This window comes from Bidens hawaiensis, unplaced genomic scaffold (assembly GCF_021521415.1).
Source record: "Bidens hawaiensis isolate Kalapana, Puna unplaced genomic scaffold, B.hawaiensis_p1.1 tig00014523_1, whole genome shotgun sequence".
In the NCBI taxonomy this organism is placed as follows: domain Eukaryota; kingdom Viridiplantae; phylum Streptophyta; class Magnoliopsida; order Asterales; family Asteraceae; genus Bidens; species Bidens hawaiensis.
Genome location: NW_027492265.1, coordinates 478,391 through 485,671, shown reverse-complemented (window position 1 = coordinate 485,671; position 7,281 = coordinate 478,391).

Genomic DNA, 7,281 nt, shown 5'->3' with positions numbered 1-7,281 from the left:
ACGTTGATCCAAACCCATCCAATGTTGAGCCTCAAAATCAAGATCATATATTTGACGATATTGCTCGTCAGTTTGAGTTTGAGGCTGATTTTCAACATACTGACGCTCCCTCTGGTTCATCTGTCCCAATTAATCAAGTTCAATCAAGTTCTGGTGTTTCCGATAAGGTTGCTCAGATTCTTGCCATGCATGAAAAATTTCTACAGAACAAAGGCAAGGGAATTGTGCTTGAAGATGCTGTCGTTGAAGTACAAGCCCTTAAACGTCGAGTCTTTGAACTCGAACAAGACTCTGTCGTCAAAGATGTACACATTCAAGAATTGGAAGCCAGTAACACTGATAAAGATTCCAAGATTAAAGAGCTTCAGTCTAGCATGGGAGAACTAACTGCTATATATCTAGACCTTCAACAAAAACTTGTTCAGAAGTTTAGAGATGGATTCAAAAGCAATGACAATGTAATTTCAAAGATGCCCAATGTTGATCAAGGTGACAGCTCTGGTATTCAGCCGGCTTCAAACATCTAGGAATCTGAGATGTTGAAACAGTATATGAATGCACCACCAATCTCCAAAGAAAAGTCCGATAGAATTCAGAAGAAGCTACTTGTAATGAAAAACTCAAATCAAAATGTTGAATCATCTGATCACCCAGACAGGTTCATTTTCACCTTTCCAAAGGGTTTTTCATACAAATGTGGAGATCGCTCTTGTGTAGTGTCATGGGGTTTTGATGCTGAAAAGAACATGTGGTGGGTAAAACGAAAGTCCAGGGCCACTGAGTACTATAAGAATATGAAAGATTTTGGATCTTGGACTAAGGTGGATTTAGTGACTTGATAAACTCTCCATTCCACAACCCAACTAATGATAAACGTGGTAGAGATTTCTCGAACTTTCTGAGAAGTCAAGTTGGTAAAGGCTTTCCGTATATGTCAACTGCAGAATCCTTTTTGAAGAAAGCTAAGGGGGTCAAGGATCCAAGGACAAGAAAGACAATGGTCAGCGTTATGTGGCCTGCTACAAACAAGGCCACTCAAATTCCTGTGCCTAAAGCTATTCCAGATGGTACTCTAGAAAACATGAGATTCTGGATGTATGATAGTGAGACTGCCACCGTTGTTATACGTTTGAAGAAAGGGCATAGGGCAGTACAGATTTGTTGATCCAAGAGATTTGCTAAAGCTTGGAGAGAAAGACATCAAGACCCTCAACACATTCCAGATAATAGCTTACCCGATCTTTGAAATGGCTGCTAAAGAATACACAAGCATGGTCGCTTCTATTATCAGGTGCAAGTTTTGGGCAGGTTCTTTAAAAGACGCTGACATTGATTATACGGAGCATGACTGAGGACCAAGCTACAAACCAAAGGGGGAGATTGTTGGGCCTAGTTAATTGGTTTGTACTTAGTTTGTTTATTTTGTTTGGGCTGTATATGTAAACCGAGATCTCTTTGGATCTCGGTGGGCTTTGGGCTATGTTGGGCTAGTAGGTTGAGCACCCTATATATAGATCATATTGTATAGGGTTGCAAGGTTGTTTATCGAGTTGTGTTTTGGCCGTCTAAGGGTTATTCTAGACATGTTTTTATTGAGAGTGCTTAAGCACCCGATGTTCAATATAACGTGTGTTTTGAAGCAATTCTTGGTGTTCTACGTGTTAGTGTTTCGTGATCTTGAATCATCTGGTGTTGGAATTCCACACCAACACCTAGATTTATTGATATCATAATTGAAAGATCCTTCTTGGACCTTACAAACCACTATGACATTGTCATGATGGCGTACCGCGATCCGCCACCTCAACATGGATACCCAAATGAGATCCTCTAATCTCGGGAAAAGCATCTTGATAGGGCCTTCACGAGACTGATGATTTGAGAAAGAAGGTAGCTGTGGGTGAAGCCAAAAAGAAGAAGATAGGAGATAAGCTTTTTCGAAAATGTAACAAAATGACCAAGATGGTGAAGAAGTACCTGAAGGACTGAGAAACTGAAGCGAATCGAATACGGTTGTATGTGGTTGTGATATGTGAGAAGTATATGTTTTGTTGTAAATCGTGTGTGTGATAAAGGACGTTGAATCGTCCTACGAATAAGGATAAGTATATATATCATCTATGATATATATATATATATATATGTTTGTTTATGTAATGAATAAAACGTGTGTCTAAGAAATGCATGTTATTTAAATTTCAGCAATGTCAAACCAAAACGATGTTGAAGCTTCCCGAAAGGAAGTTGTAAATCATGCAAACAAAAATAAAGAAAAAGAACAAAAGCAAGAACAAATTCCTGATAAATACATTAATTAAATACAAAAGATGATTAAAGAAGCCGTTGGGGCTGAATCTCAAGCTAGAACTCACTCTAGGCATTCTCAATCTTTTGAACCCTCCGTAAGTCTGTCAAATCTCGTCCGAAACCGTCATATGTTGAAGAGAGTGTTAACGAATCTAATGCTAATTCTGATGTTAGATAAAAGTTTAAGAAATTGAAAATAGAAGGTTGCTCGTTCAAAGACTTTAAGTATTTTGGACCCAATGAATTCAATGGCAATAAAAGCGCCATTGCGACTGGGAGAAGGCTTGAAGAGATGGAATCGATCGTGATTATAAGTAAGTGTTCTAAAACAAGAAAAGATCCAATACTCTGACCAAATGTTAAAAGGAGAGGCTTTAGAGTGGTGGAACACGTTAATAATGAGCAAGGCAAGACAAGTTCTGTACAATCTGATGTGGGAAGAATTTAAATAGATGATGATGGCGAAGTTTGCCCGATGCAAGAGACCGACCAAATCCAAACAAAGTTTTTTAATCATAGGGTCGTAGGAACCAATCTTCACGAATACAATACAAAGTTCCATGAATACTGTCGTTTTGTGCCCCAGCTGGTCCCCCTGAGTCCCAGAAGGTGACTCGTTATATTTGGGGACTGTCGCGGGAAATCGGCGATATGGTAAGGTCACACCTTCCATAAACCGCCGACTCTGCAATATAATTGGTTGGTTACCTGATAAGCGGCCTTGTCCACAACAAGGAATAAGATAAAAAGGTCGTACCATCTCAGGACCCCAAGAAAGGAGGAAATGCCAGCTTCAAGGGAAAAGAAGTAGACCAACGCAAGTTTGGATTCAATTCCAACAATCCAAAATGCAAGACTTGCAAGAAATACCACAAGGGTCGCTGCCACTTCGCTCCGTCCTCTACTGCAAATGTCTGCGACTTGTGTCACAGAGCTGGTCATGCAACGGCCGACTGCTGGAAGAAGAAGATGACTGGCTACAACTTCAAGGAGATGGGAAACTTAAGCTTCGAGTGCCCTAAAAACAAACCCGCTACTGGAGGTGCGGGTGGAAGTGGCCAAGCAAAGAAATCAAACGTAAGAGTCTTTATGCTCAACGCCAAAAAGGAGGCCGACATGCTGGAAACTATCACCGGTACGTTCCTAGTTAACGACACATATGCTTGAGTTTTGTTCGATTCATGTGCCAATTTAAGTTTTATAGATTACAGTTTTTGTAGTCTGTTAAACAAACCTTTAACGAAACTATATAAAACTATAAGCGTCGAGATCGCTGGTGGTGAAATCGTTAAAATCTCCGAAGATCTAATAAAACGGAAAAATCTTATTAGCTGGTTATGTTCTGCCTATTCAAATGCTACCAATGACTGTTGCCAGTTTTGACATTGTACTTGGTACGGATTGGTTATCCAAAAACCATGCTCGTATCATTTGCAATAGCAAAACCGTTGAACTTCGAGCCCCCGATAAACGAACCATTCGAATTGAAGGGGACAAAGACACTGGCCAAATTAGTATAAATTCAATGATTAGGGCTAACAAATGCTTAAATCAAGGATGCTTAGCATTCATGGCCTACGTCACCAAAGAATCCAAACCAAAAGAATTAAAATATGTACCAATCGTTTCTAATTTCTCTGATGCATTTCCCGAAGAACTTACTGGTGTTCCCCCCAATAGAGAAGTCGAGTTTAGAATATATTTTATGCCTTGTACCGCACCAATCACCAAAAGCCCCGTATCATCTAGCTCCGACCGAAATGAAGGAATTGATGGTTTGGCTTCCACCCACTTGGTGAAGTAATCGATGGCCACTATTAAGAATCTGACTCGTCCCGGGGCTTCTCGGAAGGGTCCCATGATGTCAATAGCCTATTTTTGGAACGGCCAGGCAGATGTTACCGGAACCAGTTCGTTTTTAGGTCGCAGGTTGTTAGGGGCATAGCGCTGGCAAGAATCACACTTTCTGATTTCTTGCACAGCGTCCAGGTGCATGCCAGGCCAATAGTACCCCGCGTTCATGATTTTTGCAACTGTCATTCTCGGTTCCGCGTGCAGTCCACAGATACCCTCGTGGATTTCACGGATAGGTAATTTGCATCTTTTGAGTCTACACATCGTAATAGCGGGCCGAGAAATGATCTCCGGTACAAAATGCCATCATTCATCTGGTAATTTAAAGCTTTGTGTTTGATTTTCCGAGCCTCGGCTTTTCCTGCTGGAAGTGATCCAGAAGATAAATAAGCTTTGATGGGTGTCATCCAAGATTCAACACCAGTTTGTTTTACCAGGACTTGGTTTTGTGGAACGGATTGATGGTCTAAGACTTCGACACGAATATCTTTTGCAAAATGCTCGAAATTCGTTGAAGCCAGTTTACTAAGAGCGTCCGCTGATTTATTTTCACTCCTTTTAATGTGAATAACATTGAAAGAGGCAACTGGCGAATCAGGGCTTTTGCTTGGGACAAATAAGAAGCCATGACATACGTTCCATTTATTTATCCCGCAATTAACATGGAATCCACCCGAGCTTCTAAATGTTTCACTCGAAGCTTTTTGGCTATCCGTAAGCCTTCCAAGAAAGTTTCGTATTCTGCCTCGTTGTTGGTACTTTTAAAATCCAACTTTATGGCATATGTAAACTCATGCCCTTCGAGATTGACTAGCCTGAGGCCTACACCATATCCTGACTACTTGAAGCTCCGTCCATGAATACAGACCAAATCTGTCCTGATTCCGGAGGTGCTTGGGGTTGTTGCTCGGTCAAACATTCTCTTTCTTTGTGATGCGGGACTTCTGTGAAGAATTCCGCCAACACTTGCCCTTTGATTGATGGCCTTGGTTTGTATTCTATTACGTGCTCACCTAGTTCGATGGCCCATTTGGCCAAGCGCCCAGACAATTCTGGTTTACTAAGAATGTTTTTGAGCTTGTATCCGGTTAAGACATTGATGGGATGTCCATGAAAGTACCTGCGGAGGCGTCGGGCAGCATAGACCAGTGCCAACACAAGTTTTTCAAGCATGGAGTATCTTGTTTCCGGGTCCGATAATGTTCTGCTGACATAGTAAATCGGTGTTTGAACGTTCTTTCGATTTGTCAGAAGGACAGCCCCGATGGCAATTTCTAAAGCCGATAGATACAACGTTAAAGGTTCTCCCGCGTGAGGTGCTGTTAACGTGGGAAGTTCCATCAAACATTTTTTAACCTCCAAGAAAGCTTGTTCCACCTCCACGGTCCATTTAAACTGTGCTTTCTTGAGGCAATTCCTCAGAGTTGAGATGAAAGGATGAGACTTGGCTGCATGATTTGCCAAAAAACGATTCAAAGCAACCAGTCGGCCATTGAGTGTCTGAACTTCCTTGAGGGAAGACGGGGAAGGCATGCTGGCTATAGCTTGAACTTTATCTGGATTAACTTTGAAGCCCGCATCCGTGACAATCACTCCCATAAACTTTCCCTCTTCCATTCCGAATGAACACTTGGCTAAGTTCAACATCATGTTAATACCTTTAAATGTTTCGAAGGCTCTTCAATATCTCTCAACATCTGGTCCTCCTTAACACTTTTGATTACGAGATCGCCCATATACACCTCTAAGTTTCGAACAATTTGGTCTTTGAACGCTATATCCATTAATCGTTGATATGTGGCTCCCGCATTCTTTAGTCCGAAAGGCATCATTTTATAACAAAAAGTGCCCTGTTCTTTACGAAATGTTGTCTTATCTTCATCACCTGCTGCCATGCGGATCTGGTGATAACCTTTGTAGGCGTCCAGGAAACACTTGAATTTGAATGGTGCCACAACATCAACCTTGAGGTCAACCCCTGGTAAAGGAAAACAATCCTTAGGACATGCTTTGTTCAAATATTTGAAATCAATGCACATCCGCCACGCCCCATTGCTCTTGGGGACTATGACTGGGTTAGCAACCCATGTCTGATATCGGATTGGACGGATGTTCCCGGCCTGTAAGAGGTCCTGGACTTGCTCGTTCATTGCTTTTGTCTGTTCCGGACCCATCTTACGTTGTTTATGAACAATCGATGTAAACAACGGGTTTACCCTTAATTTGTGTTCCGCAATGTTCCGGGGGACACCAGTCATATCCGCGGGTTGCCACGTGAAAACATCAATATTTTTTTATAATAACTGTTTCAAGAAAGTTCGTACTATCTTGGAAATAGCAGGTCTAATTGTTACAGTTTGATCAGGGAAATCTTTGTTCAAGACCCACTTTTCTGGTTCAGTTCTCAAAGTTTTTTTTCGGATCTTGCTGGGTTTTGAGCACTCGGTTGCAAAGCAATGTCGATTGACATGAATTATTGCTATACCAGTGCAAGTCGGAACTCCTACTTCACCGTGTGCTGTGGACGGATGGGCGTTCAAGTCACCAATTGCTTCTCGTCCGAGAATAATGTCATGCTTCGATGTTGCTGGCAAAACCAGGAATTCGACTTCCTCGGTTCTCGAATGAATTCCGTTGCTCAAGGTAACTGGGAATGAAATTAACCCTCGCGGATGCATTATTTCCCTTCCGAACCCTGATACTAGAGCATGAATGGGTTTCAATTTTTCTTTGTCTTCTTCGTCAAGCTGTTCAAAGCAGTGTTCATACATGATATCTGACGTACTGCCGTTGTCGAAGAAGACATAATGAGAGTGATAATGCCCGAAAAGGACAGTGATGATCAGGAGGTTCTTGTTGTTCGGGCCCTCTTTAACTCGAGGGAAGATTACTGACTCATTATTCCATTCTTCATCATCAGATTCTTTTCTCTTATCCCTTGCTTTGAACTCGCCTTGTATCATATGAACGTTCAAATCTTTAATTTGCTTTTTACTTGGACCTTGGTTGTCCCGAATGGGCGCTTTACCGTTATCGGGTTTCCCATTTTTCACTAAATGCTTAAGTTTTCCAGACTTCACAGCTGCCTCAATTTCACTTTTTAATGTTCTACACTCATTC